The 19,645-nt window shown below is 42.5% G+C and overlaps 2 protein-coding genes across 8 annotated transcripts in view; one reads left to right on the forward strand and one right to left on the reverse strand.

The window, feature by feature from the left end:
- CCDC92 (coiled-coil domain containing 92) overlaps nt 1–8,516 on the reverse strand; it is a 31,098-nt gene extending 22,582 nt beyond the window's left edge. Inside the window, exon 1 of one of the 2 annotated variants that reach the window (XM_006748678.3) lies at nt 8,036–8,516. The gene's annotated coding sequence lies outside the window, so the exon portion shown is untranslated. Of the gene's footprint in view, nt 1–7,400; nt 7,565–8,035 lie in introns of those variants that run through there. The other variant, XM_031019709.2, reaches the window with a different exon arrangement.
- A 212-nt stretch (nt 8,517–8,728) lies between these two features.
- The window catches only part of LOC115943672 (uncharacterized), a 45,208-nt gene continuing 34,291 nt past the window's right edge, over nt 8,729–19,645 (forward strand). For 5 of the 6 annotated variants that reach the window (XM_081802397.1, XM_081802395.1, XM_081802394.1 and 2 more), the window contains exons 1-2: nt 8,729–8,888; nt 9,478–9,614. The gene's annotated coding sequence lies outside the window, so the exon portion shown is untranslated. The remainder of the gene's footprint in view (nt 8,889–9,477; nt 9,615–19,645) is intronic. The other variant, XM_081802398.1, reaches the window with a different exon arrangement.

A 19,645-nucleotide genomic window follows, 5' to 3' on the forward strand; every position in this document is an offset into this window, starting at 1 on the left:
CTGACCCACAACCCTGAGATGATGACCTGAGCCAAAACCAAGAGTTGGACACCCAACTGACTGAACTACCCAGGTGCCCTATTTTGAGCACTCTTCTTACAGCTCAAAGATGGTAAAATCAATTGATGTTATTATGGACATCTGATATATCTGATAACATTTAAAATCCACAATTTTAAATCTCTATATATTATTTAGATAAACTGTTTGGAATGACTGTGTGTGAATCAGGTATATTAAAGTAAATCAATAAAAATTCGTGTATGATTGGGGAGAAAAGATTAACAGCTGCAGACAAGAAAATTAGTCTCTCATGCAAACTGTTCTCAGCAAAGGAGAATCTTTATCCATCTTTGCCTCTGCAGTCCGTCTACAAGACAAAATGTATTGTCCTCACTGGAATATGCAATCCCACTGGTCTTTCTCACTCTTTTTTTCTGACTCTCATTCTGACTATGGACAGTTGCAAAAACAGTGAGTCCTCTTCATTTGGGGAGGAACTCATTTCTTTTTTTTAAAAAAGATTTTATTTATTTATTTGACAGAGAAAGCGAGAGAGGGAACACAAGCAGGGGGAGTGGGAGAGGGAGAAGCAGGTTTCCCGCAGAGCAGGGAGCCTGATGCGGGGGGCTCGATCCCAGGACCCTGGGATCATGACCTGAGCCGAAGGCAGATGCTTAACGACTGAGCCAACCCAGGTGCCCAAGGAACTCATTTCTAACGGTGCTCATGTTACCCTATATTGGGGGCTGTTTTAGAACTATTTTTCTTTTGGTGAATAATGTGGTCACCGCTATCTATCAGCACTCATCATTTTCAGACAAACCAGTTCCTTCTGGAAGCTCTTCCCTATGCTGTCCCTGTCCCAGACCAGGCCCCTGCAGTAAAGGGCCTCTGGAGTCTGGCAGGGAGTCCTTGCAACCAGACCATGCCCCAGACAGCTCCTTGGTAGCTCCAAAGGACTTAGTTTCCTCTTCTTGCTCCATAGCCTGGTACACACATGGAAAAGGATGCTAGGGATAATTAGACATGAACTGTATGCTCCAAATTTTCCACTGTAGCTCAACAGTATTATATGAGCTGTCCTATTTGTCAGGCTCACATTGTGGGTGTAGAGGGAGTGGGAGAGAAGAACCATAAAGACAAAGAGAGTGGCTTATCTATCCCTTTGGGGGGGTGGCATTTGTAAACACATATTCAAATTAGCTTTATTCAAACGAGGAAAATGGTTTTAATGTGAACGTCTTAGCAATTTCAACAGATGTAGAAGCTACCCACGTACAAAAGCTGTCATAATGACTGTCAAAAGGACTTCTGAAATATTCTATGTCCAGATTTGGCACATTAAGTGTGTCTATCTATAACAGGAAACCACAATTCACAGGTCAGATTGTAAATAGAGCTCTAATGCCCTACACACTCACCAAGGCCTTCACTGTATCACCCAGAATCAGAAGAGGTAGTGAATTATCAAGATGAAATTGAGGGGCGCCTGGGTGGCTCAGTCGTTAAGCGTCTGCCTTCAGCTCAGGTCATGATCCCAGGGTCCTGGGATCGAGCCCTACATCGGGCTCCCTGCTCCGCGGGGAGCCTGCTTCTCCCTCTCCCACCCCCCCTGCTTCTGTTCCCTCTCTCGCTGTGTCTCTCTCTCTCTCAAGTAAATAAAAATCTTAAAAAAAAAAAAAAGATGAAATTGAGAGAAATAATCTAGCAGGATTTTACAGAAATTGGACTGAAGTGGCTAGATAGATGTCCTACCTATGGGTTATGAACACAAGAGTTTTAACAAACAAAAATCTGGGACCTTCACCTAAAAAACTGAGTAGGCTCCCAAGACTTCTGATTATGCTCCAGTGGCATAATGTTAGTGTTCTGGATGAAGCTGGGTTCTCCCAGTGGGAATTGTTGATAAGGGGTGTCCACGTGCTTCAAATGCAGGTGCAGGAAGCCTGGGTGACCGGGTTCACATCAGGGTTCATCAATCCAGAGTATCATTTCAACTTTCCCGTAGGGACTTGCAGTTCTGCGGGGTTACTGGTCCTAATGTGCCAGGAACTCATGGCAGCTCTGGTAGGAAGACACTGGCTCAGCCGTTTTAACAACTTCTCACTGCAATCAGTGTTCCTCCAAGGCCCAGCGACAGGTAATCTGCTTCCTGTCTGAGCTTCCGACATGGGATGATAACGTGCACATGAAGGTCTTGGTGGTGTCCCAAATTTCCTTTGAAAGGCACTCTACAGCCTGCTGGTGGGTAGAATTCAGTGTAGTGTTCTAGAATGAGCCAATGATCGGTCCAAATTGCTCCGGGTTCCATCCTACAACCATGGATGAGACCGGAGAACACCTCCAACAGAGAGCACTCAACCGACCTGTCTCCAAAAAGGCCTCACCTCTGGCTTTACTTGTTCCAACTCAGACTTTTATTTTGTCTCCTCCTTAAAAAAAACCAAAAACCAAAACAAACAAACAAAAAAACCCATCAGCCTTTGCCCTCAACAAGAAGATTTGGCTTTGCTCATCTCTGAACCAGGTCCTACTACCACAGCTTCACTATACTGATAAACCTCTGTCAAAAACTGACTTGACCACTTTCTTGATGCGAATGAATTCTTCACTTGAAACCCATCACAGGGGCTGAGGAGGATTACATATCCTTTCTCCCTATCAAACAAGACTGTGTTCCCCTCTCCCCTGGGGCAGTGCAATAGGGCAGGTCAGTGAGCAAGTACCTCACTGGCTAAACTTTCTGGTCTGGACACCAGGACTGAACCAAAACATAAAGATGATTCATTGCTGAAGACAAAGACTGATCCCTCCTTGAATAGACCATACCAATAACTCCTGTTATATATTTGTCTATGGGAACATAAAAGTGAACAACCAACCAACCTTTCTCCATCTTTCTTACCAATGTGCAAAACAAATATTTCTAAAAACTGAATCTGGGGGCGCCTGGGTGGCTTAGTTGTTTAAGCCTCCAACTCTTGGTTTTGGCTCAGGTCATGATCTCATGGGTTGTGGGATCAAGCCCTGAGTTGAGCTCCACGCTCAGTGGAGAGTCTGCTTGAAGATTCTCTTCTTCTGCCCTTCCCCCTACTCATGCTCATACTCACTCTCTCAAATGAATAAATCTTAAAACAAAACAAAACTGGATCTGCTCCCACATACCACAAGCCACTGGAGGAGAAATAACACCAGTGCCTTTCACTTGGGTTGACAGGTGTGAGTGGAGGAAAGGGGTTAAGAGAGTCTTCACTGTTCGGGGTATGACATGAGCCTAACCACCTACACTTGTTCATCCTGAGAACACTAGGTAAGAAGCCAAGAGAAAAATATGGCAATCCTGGATTATTTTCTACACAGTGATGGACTGTAACTTGGGGAACCAGTATTTTTACGAATACTCTCCAACATAACAGATAGCCCTTTCAGAGTATAATGCCGTGCACTGCTAGGTAAAATGTGCAACTTCAAGAAAAACAGAATTGTAATAATACAGAAAATTATAATTTGTATGTAGCAGCGATGCTTAAGCAATTTTATATAAAAAATTGGGCTTAAAAGCATGCCTCATAAACCCCCTTACCTATAGTAAATAAAATGGGCATAGGGTGCATTTAGAAATAGGTTGGGAAGGAAATCTGATGAGCAAAAGTAGTGGATCTTATGCAGGTCTAAATTTCACATCTTAAGTGTCACCAAGGAGGCAACAAAGAGAGAAACTGTAGCAGCAGAGTACTATATGCCTCAAATTCCATTTATTAAAAGTGCTCTTCTGTTTTTTTTCTCTCCTTTACTGTCAGCTTCAAGCATTTCAGGCTTGCTCTTTTGTTTGGTGCTAACCAAAGGAATTCCACTGCCCAGTGTTGAGAATTTGGCTAGTAGAAAGAATCTTGATAAAAGGAGAAAGCACATTCCCTCTTCCTTTATAGCTACAGAGAAGCAGACATTCCTTGCTTCATAAAGTTATTTCTGATAAAATGGTAAACTGGGGATAATCACAAAGATGTATAACTTATTCTGCTCTCCAGTGTGGAAACCTGCATAAAATACACAAACTCCTGTTTTTTAATTAACAAAGAGGTTTTTAGACAGCTGTGTGACAGCCTCAGAAACTCTGGTGAGGAGCTCTAAAAGGCAACCTTTGACCTCTAAAAAGGCTGCTTTCTAACTGGGTACCTTACTTGATAATTTGTTGACCTGGTCATAATATTTAAAGTAGCCTCTCCGATTTTTTTTTTTTTTAAAGGCTTTATTTTTTGGCTGGCCAGAAGAACTTAGTATTCTTCTCTTTTCCCTTCATGAATAAAGTATAAATAAATGATGTATTCCGTGTTTAAAGTTTGGGTCTTTGTCTTATTTAAACGATCATACCCAAATTCAGCTGGTGGATAAACCGGCACAAAAAGCATGAGACAAACTCATCTGCTAAAGAACAGAAGAGAGGGGGTGCCTGAGGGGGCGTCTGGGTGGATCAGTCATTAAGCGTCTGCTTTTGGCTCAGGTCATGATCCCAGGGTCCTGGGATCGAGCCCCACATCGGGCTCTCTGATCTGCGAGAAGCCTGCTTCTCCTTCTCCCACTCCCCTTGCTTGTGTTCCCTCTCTCACTGTGACTCTCTGTCAAATAAATATTTTTTTAAAAAAATAAAGAACAAGGGAGGAACTAAAAGGGTTTTTGAAAGATTAAGCACACATATACATTAATTCAGGATGGTTTTTCCTCTAACTTCTTCCTCAGTTGGAGGGATCAGACGCCATTTTAACTCAATTGGCCCGTTACCATTATGCTCCACTTAATCCTTGTGCAGAGGAAGTTCGTTTGGGTACTCTGGTATTCACAAGAAGCTCTGCTCTGCTCCTTGGCCACAGACAGAGTCCTACCACCACCAACCCATTTAAAACATGTATCGTGACGTACAGTCAAGAGCCGCCTAATCTTTCTTATTATGGATAGATCATCATCGCTATTGTTGATAAATTATCAACAGGATTATCCAGGATTGGCTTAGCACAAATAGGACAAATCTTCTACTTCAGACACAAAGCTCCGATTCACCCAATCTTTTCAGCACATTGTAACTGTATTTCTCTCAGCTGTGTTTTACCTTCAGCTGCCAACATATATTTAAAAACAACACAGACAAACTGGAAGAATGTCCAATGCAACTTACCGTAGGTGGATATGACTGGATTTTTTTTTTTTTTTGCTGTGAAATTTGAGTCATGTTTGAGTAATGAAATAAACAGAAACTAAAATGCAGAGCAAGCACAAGAATCAGCCCTTAATCAGTATCTTTTAAAAAATAATTTAAGAAAATCTATTCACCTTCACAACCTGCTGACTCTGAAAACAATGACTGACATCATCCCATTTTTAAAAAGAGCTTTAAAAAAAAAAAAATCTCTTCTGCTTGCCTTCATAGAAATGGGTAATTTTCCTCATGTTTATTGTAGAAAATAAAAGCCAAAGAGAGAAATATAAATCACGTATAATTTAAAAAAGTCTTTTAAAAGTGTTTTGAATGTGAGAGTGCTTTATTACCTGTAAAACCCCATACAAGAGCAAAGTAGGATTAAAATCACCCCTGATACCAGGCTGGCCTCTACCCTGGTACAAATATCTTCCAAGGGTTCAGGCACATTCTGGGGAGTCCTTATGCCCACAGCTGTAGCTATGAAGCCAGCATTTAAAAAAAAAAAAGCCACAAAGCCCTTCATTCCACTGCCACTGGAATCCCTAGACACCCCATCTCAGAGGGCCTCTCACACACCCCGTGTGGTATCTCCTAGTAGATTCCTGCCCTGTTGGGGAACGGGCTTATCTGGAAACTCTGTGGGGAAGGAGCAGCCCCTTCTTTCCACTGCTGGAGGTTCTAATCGTAAGAAACTTTTGCTTTTATGTCAAAGTGAAATCTGTCTTCTTATAAATACTACTTGGCCTCTTCTGTACTTGGGAATTACCCTAAATATATACATTCCCTTTGCTACATGACAAACCTTAAATATCTGAAGACAATTAGAACACGTTCACTTCCCTGCCCAAACCTTTCTGCAGGTTTAAATATCAAAGCTGGAGAAGTGAAAATTGGTGTCATTAAGCTAGCACCTACTTAACTAGCCTGGAATGTCAATCTGAGTCAAACGTGAAGCATAGAGAGGAACCTAGTCGCTGACCTTTAAAGATATCCAATCCAGTAGATGTAATTAATCTTAGTTAATAACATGTGTGCCCACTATGTATCAGCAACTTTTTATGGCTGACCTTGTTCAAGATAGAAGAAAAAGCCCCATGTCTTTTCTTGTTAGAAATATGAGAAAATGCTTTATAAATATTTCTTAAAAGCATCAATGTTAACGTCAGTATTGTTGCAAATGCTCTCCGCCAATTAAGTAATGACATTAAAATGAATTTATCCAATGAATCACAGATGAAAGAGTTAAGAACCCAAGTGATCTTCCATTGAAAGCAAAAGGATTCACTTAAAAAAAAGAATATTTTCCAAGAAACCTGTTAGATTGATGTGTTTACATGTACCACAATAAAAATCTGATACACACAAGTAATTGTTTTGTATTTTGGATTTTAAATACACCTAACCTAAATTTACTGAGTAATTATAAGATGATGCCGAGAAACAATAAAAACTATTTTAAGGTTTTTCAATAGTATGCACATGTAAATACACATATACGTATATATACATGCGTATATATAAACACATATATATACATATATATCACAAGCCTTAAAACCTTTTCCCAAAAATATTTCACATAAGATAAACATTTAGCCAAAACAAATGCATATATTTAAAACATCTTTGGGGATAAAAGTCACTTTAAATGTTAGTATCTTTTTCCTTACAATTCAATGGGAAGAAAACGTAGGCAAATTGACAGTGCAAAAAAAAAATCACTTAATAAAACAATAACAATGCTCTTTATATAAATCTCAAACTTAAAAATCTTATTTAAAAAGACCCAGCAATTCTAGCAATTCTAGCTTTAACACTCCTACAGGTAGGTTTCTGAAAATGCGTAATGTATTAAAGCACTACAGCCTCGGAGCTTGTATTTTGTAATAAGACCTATTACCGCAACCTAAATTTCGGAGCACGACTATATTTCCTCTTAGGTGACCTCATTTTCAATTATTGGAATAGATCATACTGCTAAATATCAAAGCTTGAATTTAAACAATACAGGTCAGCACGAAAACGTAAGTTAGATAAACTGGAGTAACTCACTGTAGTAGACCGCAGCTCTGTAGTCAAGCCCAGAGCTCTACTGCATATTTGCATTATGCTCAATTTCATGAATTACAAGCAAATCGTTATTTAGGGTCATCTAAAGCCTACATCAAAGCTTCAGAAAAGGGCTGTAAGGTAGAGTACTTACGTAAAGGGTTATCAAGACAGGAGACAAAGCAACTTATCAGGGAGGGTCTCTAACGTCCAGAGGATGGTAAAACGCATTTAAAAAGGCGATGTGGATTCAGACGGCTGCCTCCCCGCAGCATCCCAGACAAAGCAGGGCCAGGCCCTCGGGCGCTCCAGGTGCACCTGCAATGCGGATCCCTCACCCTACAACCTCACCCCGGGGCTGGTCGGAGCAGCCCCTGAGCTGGCCGCTCCTGCCCCATCGGATTGGCTTGGGTGCGCGGTGCAGACGGTCCGCAGCCTGGACTGGAGCCCTGGGAACGGCATCCCCCCTCCCCATAACCGGCTGGAAAACGGGGCAGGCAGCCGGCGTGGGGTCGCTGCGCCTCACTTTTGCCCTCCTTTCCACCTTTTCGTGTCCCCCCCCCCCGCCCCGTTGTTTCCGCAAGGGGACACCCTTCCCCACCGCCGAGCCCTGGGGGTGAGACGCGAGGACCCCCTCCCCCTGCAACGAGGGCTTTTAAAACAACCTAAATAAATTCCTGTCCCGACAGGTGCCCCCGCCCCCCACCCCCACGGCGCCCGCACAGCCTCCCCAGAGGTACGGCCAGGTGAGCCGGGCTGGACTCGATCACACCTCGGGCCCCGCCTCACCTGCGGGCGCGGCCGTCGCGGTCCTTCAGGCGGCTCCCCGCCTCGGCGCGGTCCTCCGGGCGGGCGGCTGCGGGGGCTGGCGGCCCATGGGCGGGGCGGCGGGCGGGGCTGGCTCCCGGCTCCGGCCCTGCCCCGGCCGGGCGGCCGAGGGAGGTCAGTGGGCGCCGCCCGCCGAACGCATCTCGCCGGCTCCCACCCGAGCGTTCGCCGCGGTGCACGCCGGGACCTGGGGCCGGGGCGGCGAGGCCAGGCCGTGGGGACCGGCGGACGGCTGAGGCGCCGGCGCGGCGGCGGCGGGTCTGTCTGCCGGGCAGGGCGGGGGAGGCCGCTCGATACTCACTTCGCGGGGAGGGGGCAACGCCCCCCTCCCCCACCTGTGGCGGGGCACGGGACCCAACCAAGGGGAAGGGAGGGTCTGGCCGGTGGGACGCAGGCGCAGAGCTCAGGTGCGGCCGCACTGCGGTTACCCAGGGTAACGCGGGCCCGGGTGGGGCGGGGAAGGAGGAGCGAGCGGGCGCGCGGGAACGCGCGCGCAGGGCCGTGGGTTGGCGAGGGGGGCGGGTACCCGGGACCAGCTTGGGATTGGGGGGAGGGCGCGCGCGGGCAGCCGACGGGGGCGGGGGCGGTGGGGGGGGTGCCGGGGCGAGGGCCGAACGGCGCGCATGCGTGCGGCCCCCGCTCCCCCGGGGCTCGTCGGCCCCGTGCGTGCGCACGCGCGCTGTCCTCCGGAGGCGTCTGGGTGTGCGGAGCGCGCGCGCGCGGCTCGGAGGCGCACCTGTGAGGTGTCCCTTGAGGAGAGGGAGGGTGGGTGCGCGGAGCCCGCGGCCTGGGGCGCTTCAACCCCTCACTTGGAGTGAGTTGTCGGGCGGCCGGGCTGCAGTCTTTCTATTTCTTTTCGGGAACGAGGCGGGGGCGGGGGCCAAAGGGGAGCGGGCTCGGGGTTGGAAGGAGGATGAGTGGGTTAAAGAAAAGAAAAACAACCTATCACCTTAGGATGGGCCTCGAGCCGGGGCCGGCCCCTGGGCGTCGGTGGGAAAGGTCAGAGCGGCCCCCAGCAGCCGGGCGGCCTGGCGGCCACCGGGCAAGGCCCCACGGAGGGCAGCCTGGCTTCGGGCCTCGGCCGGCCGGCCGGCATGGGCCCGCAGTGCCGGGAGCGGGGCGCGGGGGTCACAGATGGCTGCCGGGTGCGCGGCGAGGGATGGGCAGCGGCAGGGGCGAGGCCGGGCGGGGGCCCCGCGGGAGCCGGACTCCCGAGCCGGGCTCCATTGTTGTTGGAGCCGAGGGAAGGGGGAGCGAAACCGCTTTAGAAGCCCGTAAAGCCGCGCCTTGGAGCCTTTCCAGGCGGGTCCCTGGAGAGGCGGTAATGGCCGCGCCGTGGGAGCAGGGAGCCGGGCTGTGCCGCGGAGAAGCCCGGCTGCATGGTGTGATGTTGTGTTTTTTAGAGCGCCCTGCGTCTCAGCAGAGCCCGCCGAGCATCCTACTCAGGTGATGAGGAACCTTTCGCGCACCCAGCGCAGAACGTCGCTGCCGCTGGACGCCTCCATTGTTTGACCACAACAAGGGCCGGATTCTCACCCAGGTAAACTGGATGGCCGCGCAGCCGAGCTCCCTCTCAACTCCCACATCCAAAGGAATCCTCTCCTCTTTCAGGACTTGACTTCAGTTTGCTTACTGTCCCCCGCTTCCGATTAACTCAGTATATCCACCTCCCAGACATTTTCCCATCTGGATTAATCTTCCCGCATCTCTCTGCCAAGTCACCTCTCATTTCCCTCAAAACTCGGCTCCTTTGTGAAACCTTCCTTGCCGAACTCTAACAACTAAACCTCTCTAGGAGGAGCCTGCTCTGTACTCTTCCAGTGGCTAGTTTGTTTACTGGTTGTCTTACCGCAACAAAGGAGACTAGGTATTAAAAAATAATTTAAGTTACTGCTTTTTTAGAGGAACGTTTTGTGACATTTAGATGGTTTATTGTTTTAACAGGATTGAAGCGTTTTTTTAATATATTTGTCTTCTCTTTTAGAGAGGCCCCGATTTCCTTTATGGATGCATAGCTTTTAGAGCAGAAAAATGACATTTTTGTTCAAACCACAGGTTCATTTAAATTTTAAAAAATTAGTTTTAAATAGGTAAAGTAATATATTTTCTTTGTAAAAATTAAAACATCATAGACATGGCTGAAGTCTTTCTCTACCAACCCCTGTCTCCAGAGATGATAATTATTATACGTTCCATGTGTATTCTTCTAGATCTTTTAAAATGTTTTCCCCGTGTGTGTACTTGTATTATCTTTGTTTTAACAAGTACTAGTGTACTCTTATCTTTCAGTTTCAGCATGTAATGCCTTACCTCGTTTTGAAGAACTGCTCATCATGTTCCATAGTTTGGGTATACCATAGTTTATTTCCCAGATTGGTGGCAATTTAAATTTCAGCTTCATATTTAAAGCAGCTCTTTCGGTGGTGGTTCTCTGGTGAAATGAAATTTCAGTGAAGGGAGCATAAATCTACACTAATTACAGACACAAGCCTTTAGGATGGAAGTTCTCTTTGGTTAAGAAATTTACATGTGGGACCTCCACCCCTCCCCCAATGTAATTATGACGCTAGTACTTTCCAGTCCTTTGACCTTGAGGAGGACAATCACTCTAAGCCTCAGTTTTCTTTCCTATAAATGCTGATAATACCTACTCTGTCTGCTCCACAGAGTTCAGCGATATGACATATGTGAAAGTGTTTTGCAGAATGTAAAGTAGTATATAAATGTTGATTTTGTTAGCTTTTGTGATCCAAAAGGATTTTTTATTTGCAATGTAATTTATACTTTTTTTGACCAGAAGTGTCTGTTACAGAATAATAGAGATCACCAACTTTGAATGCTTTTTAGTTTGTGATTTTGCTATAATTTTTATCAAGTACTGTTAATACATTAGACTTCTTAAAGAGTATTTGACAAAGCACATTTTTCCTAGTGCTTTATGTGCTTTAAAAAATAAGACCTATAAATTAGTTGATTGTGAATAAAGTATCAGCAAAATGAATGCTACATAAAACAAAACTCTCATATTTAAACATTTCCTAGTGATATAATTTATATATGTATTTTCCTATGGCAGCATCAGATTCAGGTTAGCTGTTATGTCCTTGGGGTAAAGTGTATTCTTATTGAATTTGTAGGCAGTATCAAAAAGAGTTTTAACAGTTTAAATATTGATTGAATGATATGATGGGTATTGTTTTAAGATGTAAGAGATACCATTAAGGGTTTTTTAGGTATTTTTATTTCATTCAAATATATATGAATGCTTGTGGTGTGGCCAGCATAATCAATTTGTCCCTGTTCTCTTAGAGGTTATAATCTATGGGGGTGGAGGGGACCACAAATGAAGCAGTCCTGCAACAGCACATATAATCACAAATGGTATCTGTTAGGAAAGTTAAGTAGTACCGGTTATGAGAGAGTATAAAAAGGGGAGCAAATTTTAGATTGTGAAAAGGTGGCCTGGGAAAGACTTTTTTTTTTTTTTTTTTTTGCAAAAATAAGATTTGAGCTGAGATCTGAAGGGTGAGTAGGCGTTAGCGTAGAGTGATGGGGGATAATTTTCCAGGCAGGGGAATGGCATGTGGGAAGGCCCTAAAGGGGGAGAGAGCTTTGCCCATTCCAGGAACTGAAAGAATGACTTGTGGATAGATTCTGGTGGGTGAGAGGGAAGTGTGGCTAGGCAGGGGGCCAGATCATGTAGGGTCTTGTAGGGCACGTTAATGATGTTTTATTTTATTCTGAGTGAAATGGGAAACCATTGCAAGGGTTGGGTTTGAAGCAGGGGAATGACATAATCAGATTTGCATTTTTAAAAAGCCACTCCAGCTGCTGCATGCAGAATGTGGGGGTGTGGTGTGGGGGGAGTGGAAGTGGGGGAGACTAGGTAGGCCATTTCAGAAGTCTGTCTGGAAGAGAGGTGATCTTTCCCTTGGAGTTCATATTGAATTCAAACTGCCACCTAAACTACAAACAAAATAGATATTTGATTTAAAAAAAAAAATTCTTATTTTTAAAAAGGAGGCACTTCTTTGTGCCTACAGAAATATTAAGCTAATTATCCACACTATACTTAACAGAAAGTTATCAGAGTCAAATTAAAAATTGGGGAGTTATTTAACATGGATTTTGTAAGTTTTATTAAAGCAGTAACATGCAAGAAGAGTGAGGTAAGGATCCAAAATGAGATGAAGGGAAGTATATGTAGATGCTATTGGCTACAAAAATGAGAATAACAACAACAACAACAAAAAACTATTATACAAAGAAAAATTGAGGAAGTGACTGGGTACATGATGCATATATAAAATTCATAGCTTTCTGAATACCAAAAATAACCTGGCAGAAACTAAAATGGAAAAGAAAAAAACCAACCAAAAAACAGGCTCTGATCACAATGCAAAAAAACATAAAACTTGTAAGTACAGCTCTATCGAGACAAGTGCAGTCTGCATGGAGGACACCATAAACTATCCTGAAAGATAAGAAAGAATGTCTTAAATGAGAAAACAGGCCATGTTCCTGGATGTGATGTTTAAACATTATAGAGCTATCCATTTTGGGATGAACTGGACAGAATTATGAGAAATGAGGTGGGACGAATCCTATCTGATATTAAACATGTTATAGAACCCCATTCAAAACAGTGTCATGCTGGCTTTAAAATATCTCTACAGGTCTCTGGAGCCTATTCAGCACCCCAAAAATATGGGAATACAGTAAATGATAAATCAGCAAGAATACCCCCTAAATCATAAATAAAATGTGGAAGTAGATATTAAACATCTGGAAGAGAGGGTTTTGTGTGTTGAGGTGGGCAGAGCAAGGACTTTGCAATCAGACCTGAACTAGAATCTTCTAAGTGAGGAAAGTAATACCTGCTGTGCAGGTGTTGTGAGGGAAAGAGGTCTAGGTCCTGGCACTTCTGGGGTACTCGGATCTGTTATTAGTTTAAAAATCAGTATATTAGACTACAAAAAAATTTAAAACTTCTTTAAGAAGAGAGGAAAAACAAAACCCTAAGATTAGAAGCCAAACCACAAAGTAGGAAAATATTTATGACAAACGTAAGTGAAGGCTTAATATCTTCAACATGTAAGGAACTCAGATCAGTGAGGAAAATAAAAGTCCACACACAAGTGGTTACAGGATGTGGACAGTTCACTGGATAGAAGTATAGTTTGTTAAACATGTGGAAAGATGTATACGGTTACTAATAATCAAATAGTTTGTAATTACTCCTCCAGAAAAGTTAGATTTGATTCCCAAGAGCAACAGAACTAGAAGATGTTTAAAAATGAAACAAATGCAGAAAAACTTTATGAAGAAGAACCTTTACCTGGACAATTTGAAAGCTAACCTAAATAAATGGGCAGATGTTACATGTTATTAGAGGGGAAAGCATCATTGTAAACATTGAAATATTCTACAAATTAAACTGTAATTTTTATGTAGTTCACATAAAATCCCAGTGAGAATTATTTTTGGGCACTTGATTAATTGCTTCTACAATTCATCTGGAGGAGGAAATGTGCTAGAATGGCCAAGAAATTTTTCCAATGGAAAAGTAGTGATAGAGGATAATACCAGATACGAAAACATACTGTAATGCTGCACTAATATAAATGGTGAGCACAAGCATAGACAAATTGCTACATGGAACAAAGTAGAATCCAGTAACAGACCCAGTTATATATAGGAATTTAGGGTTGAATAAAGTTGGTATTTTGATACAGCTGGGAATTAATTGTTCAGTATACTGTGTAGGGATAAATGACTCTTTATTTGGGAAGAAAGATTTTACTTCCCCAAATTCAAAATGAATTTTATTTGGTTCAAAAAACTAACTCAAAAACAAAACAACTATAAAGATATTAGAAGAAAATAAAGGGAAATATGTTGGAGGATATATTATGTTGGAAAATATGATTTTTTTGTAGACCATTTAGGAAAGACCAAGACCCAAAATCATAAGGAAAGGAGTGATAAATTTGATCATTATCAAAGTTGACATTTCTGTGTGACAAAAGACATTACAAGGTGACAGACTGGGAAAAAAGTTTGTAACGTATAAAGAGGTAAAAAATAACAGAATTGACACAATTAAGAAATGGAGAATAGGAGTAGTTCTCAGAAAGATATGAGAGTCAAAGCAGTGAGGAGGGATTCAACATCACTTGTGATTAAGGAAATGAAAATTAAAACTAGATTTTTTCAGTGGGGGCTATCATGCAAAAATTAAGATAGTGAAGGGTGTGGAGAAAAAGGCACCTAATACATTGTTGGGAACACAAAATTGGATCTATTGTTTCAAATAACAATTTGGCAGAGCCTATAAAAATTTTTAAAAACATGCTTTGATTTAGCAGATACTCCTCAAGGAATCTATAATATTCCCACAAGAGAACACAAGTTAGTATGAGCAAAGTCTATTGTAGCATCATTTATAATAAAAAACGGAAGATAACCACAAATAAATTTTGGTATCTGTGTACTATGGAATGTTATGTAGCTTTTAAAAAAAGGGGTAGGTTTGTATGCATTGACATATAGCCTGGATGGATGCCTGGAATATATTGTTGAATCAAAACAAATTTAATTCCATTTTTTTGTAAGATAAAAAACCAAAATATTCATGTGTGTGTTCTGAATAAAAATAGAAAAAGGTCTAGAAGGATACATGGAAAATACTTAATTGTGACTATTGAGGGAAAAACAGGAGAGACTGATTTTTTTATTTCACATGTTTTTGCTTTGGTTTCAGTTTTTTTTACAATGAGTATTTACTTTTGTAATTAAAATGTTACAATTTCTCAGTTATCAATTTAATAAAGGCCTACATTTAGACTAAAAAGTTACAATACCTAATACTTAGGAGGATGTGGGGAAAATGTCACACTATTATGTTACATTGGCCATATGTATCAAGAGCCTTGAAAAGTATTCATATTCCTTCATGTAGCAACTATCTAGGAACTGATCAAAAGCATATTTTTAAATAGAGAACAAAAGATGTATATCCTAGAATTATTTTTTAGGGTGTATTTGCAGAATGATTAAATTATGGTATGTCCACTGGACAATATATAGCCATTAAAATGTTTATGGAGAAAATGTATTAAAATGCTTATGACAGTGTTGAGTGGGAGAAAATCAGAATACAAAATTGCATATGTGACATGATTCAAACTCTTAATCAGAAATCCCAATAACGCTCCACAAAAACCTATGATGGAAAAGTGTCTAGAAGAAATTAGATGAAAATCTTAAAAATTATGGACTTTGGGTGATAGGGCGTGGTGATTTAAATTTTTTTACTTTTTTATATTTTCTAAAATTATATGTATTACACGTCTAATGGAATATTTACTTTTAAAAATATATATACGGACAAATATGTTAGCTGTATGGTTAATAGGGATGTGCACTTTTAGAAATAGGTAAGCCCTATCATATGTTAAAGCATACTCTAAAATGTACTCTAAAAACTAATATCTAAACATTTTTGAGTGATGCATTTGGAATAAATTGGGATGATTTTTGCTTTCAGTATTTGGAGGAAAATTGCTTCTAGCAATATGCACAATAAAAATAGTTCTCATTTCTAATTTTCTATCTGTAGAATAAATGCAGAAACTTAAACATGGGCCATGGGATTTCTTTTCTTATTAACTCGCTGTGTTTCGAACACACAGATTTGGTCATGGAACAAGTTGCATTTTACGGAGTCTTTCAGGATGAGGAGGGCTTAGCCCGCTGGACCACAGGCAGAAGCATCAAGAATATGGTTATCGTGCAGAGCCTGCCTGTGGGTCAGCTGAGTGGAGCTCAGGGTACCTGGGAGCATGCAGTGTAGGCGAGGTTATCATCAAGGCAAATGGATTCATTTCCTTACCAAGTGTTATTGTGGACCTGCAGTAGGTGGTGTGGACATGGAGTAACATATGCTTTGGAGGACAAATCCAAGTAAATGTGATAGAAGAGCTACATTACAGGACATGTAAGGGCTCTGGGAGCACATGGAAAGACATCACACATAATCCAAATTTGAGTATAGGGGTGGAAGTCAAGGAATGCTTCCTACAGAAAATGATGTTTGAGGTGAGCCCTGATGGTAAACAAAGGGAACGATTAGTGTAAAGGCCTGGAGGTAAAAGGAGTGTGGGGAGGAGAGGGTGGTAGTCAAGGCATAGTAGCAAACAAGACCTGGGGAGTTTGAAGATGTTTGGTTTGGCTGGAACTAGAATTGAAATGGGCAGCGGTGAGAGACGAACCAAGAGAGGTAAGTAGGAGCTAACATTGTTCAAAGTTTAAAAACCACATGAATAAATTTGGAAATTACACTGAAAGTTAATGGGACCCTTTGAAGAACTTTAAGCTGGATAATAGCAACCCATTTTACATTTTAGAAAGATTACGTTGTAGTGGATAGTGGATTAGAGGGAGGCAAGACTGGAGGCTTTTGTGGGGGAAGATGACAGTGGCCCGATTTAGAGCTGAGACAGGGTAGGTAGGGGGCTAAATTCAGGAGGTATTGAGATAAAGTAGACAGGACTTCATGAGAGGGAGGAGGGTGGCTGATCACCAGGTTTCTGGCTCAGGCAGCTGAGGGGCTGGTGGACCCATTTCCTGTAGTTGGGAATGTAGTTGGCTTTGGTGAGGAGATGACAGATTGGGTTTTGGACATGTTGAGTGTAAAAGGCTTATAGGACAGATGTGTAGTTCTTGAAGAGGCTTTTATGCTGCAAAGACATGCTTTGTTATATGAATGACTGAGCACTGTGCACAAGTCCATTATTAAGATTAGTGTTTCTATGTGGTAAAGTTTTTTGGAGTATAATTATACAGTTATAAGTTGATTAAGATTAGGAAAAATCTGTCTAGTTTAGACTGGACTGTTGATGCCTTTTATATGGAGTTATTTAAGATTCCACGACCCTAACTTTGGGTAATGTAATTGTCTTTTGAACTAGACTCTGCCACTCTCAGCAGGTGGTGGTTTCTCTGAAGAGTTAGTGCTCCTGTTGTCAGTACCACTGACTGACTGGAGTGATTTCTGTTGATGTTGACAAACTGGTCCCTTCCCCATAGAGATAGGCCAGGACATAGGGTGGTGGCCTGTGTCTGCACTCACCTGGAAGTGCTCACCTCACCATGAGTTGTCGTCTAGTCCATTCAGGCTGCTAAAACAGACTACCACAGATTGGGTAGATAAAACAGCAAACCTTTATTTCTCACAGTTCTGGAGGTTGGAGGTCCAAGATCAAGGTCTGGCAGGTTCAGGGTCTGGTTGAACGCCCACCTCCTCATTAATAGGTGACCATCTTCCTATGTCCTTGCATGGCAGAAGGAGTGAGGGAGCTCTCTGGGGCCTCTTATAAAAGGGCACTAATCTCATTGTGAGGGCTCCACCCTCATGAGCCAATCACCTTCCAAAGGCCCCTCTTCTAATACCATCACGTTGGGTATTGGGTTTCAATATATGAATGGGGGCGGGCAGTGCAAGCATTTAATCTACAGCAGAAGTGTAGAATCATTCACTTGCCACATGATGGGAGTGGGTGAGAACATGTAGGGCAGAATGAGAAGAAGCTCAAAGCAGAGCTGCAGCATGTGTACATTAAAGGAAAAAGTAGGGGAGAATGTGCCTACGAAATAATTAGGAAAGAGGATGTCTTAATCAGAGACCATTTGGTGGTTGAAAGAAATAAACCCATTTGAAATGGCTTAAGTGAAGGGGGATTTCTGAGGAGGTCTCCATGGCATTCAAGGTGGTTTCTTGGCTGGAGCCCACTAGTGTCTGGAAAGTTGACGGGAGTCAGTGCAGCTGCTCTCTCTGCCTTGGCTATCCTGAGTCTGTAACCCCTGCCAGTTCACAGACCCAGCCTTTCCACTTCCCAATTCTAGATTCTCAGGAGAGCGAATCTGAGAATTCACTGTTCACGGTTGCAGGGCCAGCAGAGCAGATTTGCCTAGCTGTGTACCTGAGCCTGGTGGGCTGGCCGGGCAGTGCGTACAGAGGGTACTCGTGAGAGTGCAGAATCCTGGCAGCTGAGGAGGAAGTTCCAAGAATTGGGCGAGAGCAGTCATTTTAAATGGCTCAGAGATACGATAAAGGGATAAGGAGTGAAACTAGGTTTGGCAAATTGAAGTCATTAACCTAGGTTTAAAGAATTACCACAACGAATCCTAGAAGACTCACGAGATGGATAACCAATGGCTGTGTTCAGTGATCATTTGTACAGAAATTGGAGGAAAAGAGATTTTTAAAAAATGAAATTTAATTTTGGAGTTGTGTCAGAAGCACTTAAAGTTTAATTTTAAAAAGCAGTAATTTTGTATTGTTTTGCACTACAATTGCACTGAAGCATTTCTATGCCTTTAACTCTGGAATTTGCAATGTCTCTTATGTCACCTGATATGTTATAAGAAATTCAGTAAAGCTATTCTAGAGCTCATTTATTTTTCATATCCCATAAGTTCATAAAATAATCATAGCTTATTTCCACATCTTATTTTGCAGTGCCTTCCATGATATTGTGACAGAGCTTTTGGCCCTTGTTATGGCCAGAGCAAACCTCTGTCCCAAAGGTTATAAATTCTGCCTGTTAGGTAAATGATAAAACAATTCATAAAAAAATCTGAACCCCTTTTTTTCGGTGAGTAAACTCCATTATGTCCCTCTGGCTTTCAAATTATTTTTAGATGTCCATTTCAAACATGTTAGGATTAAGGTTGATAGGATTGAAGAATATTTCACTAATTCCTAGTACTTGGGCATCAGCTAGCAAACATGTCAGGTTTCCCAGTTAACCAATATTCAGTATTATGGCATCTCTATGTTATGATAGGATTAGACCCTTGTGATAAGCCCCCAGCTCACAGAATCAGGGAACCTGCAGGTTGTACAAGTCCTTATGATGCTTGGCATCTCATTAGAGGTAGTCATTATCCACTGTGAGATTCACTTCAGGTTCTAATATCTTTGTGTAAATATCCATGAAGGTTTCTGAGCAAATGTTTGAGTGCCCTCTGGAGGCATTATGAACAGTTAAAACCTACACTCCTCAAAAGGTTTTCTCGAATAGCCCCAGGAGAGCCAGTGGTCTAGATGTTGAACTGGGGTGGATGTAAATTGGGAGCAGAGGAGAGCTGAGATGGAGCCCATGAGAATACTAGTATTTATGGAGGAACAGGAGCTCTCCAGGCCGACTGAGTGTAAGGGTTATGTGGCGAGAGTAGAACACAGAGGCAGAAGGGAGCCAGAGGAGTGTGGTTGGTGGTGGTCAGTGGCCAAGAGGAACTTGAATGGTGTGGTGGTGGGTTGAGGAATGAATGGGAAGTGAAGCTGTAGAAATCAGGAAAATAAATTTTTAAGATGCTTCCATAGGGAAATGGGGGAGAAAGAGTGTATGACAGCTAACGGAGGGATAGGATTAAATATTGGTTTTCCTTAAGATAGAAGAGACTTTGCATTGCATTTAAGTGCTGGAGGAAAAACAAGCAGAGGGAAGACAAAGTTAAAAGATGTGTAGGGATTGGGAGAGAGAGCTGGCTTTAAAGTTATTGGCC

Source organism: Leptonychotes weddellii, chromosome 13, assembly GCF_054177405.1.
Source record: "Leptonychotes weddellii isolate Sample4059 chromosome 13, ASM5417740v2, whole genome shotgun sequence".
In the NCBI taxonomy this organism is placed as follows: Eukaryota; Metazoa; Chordata; class Mammalia; order Carnivora; family Phocidae; genus Leptonychotes; species Leptonychotes weddellii.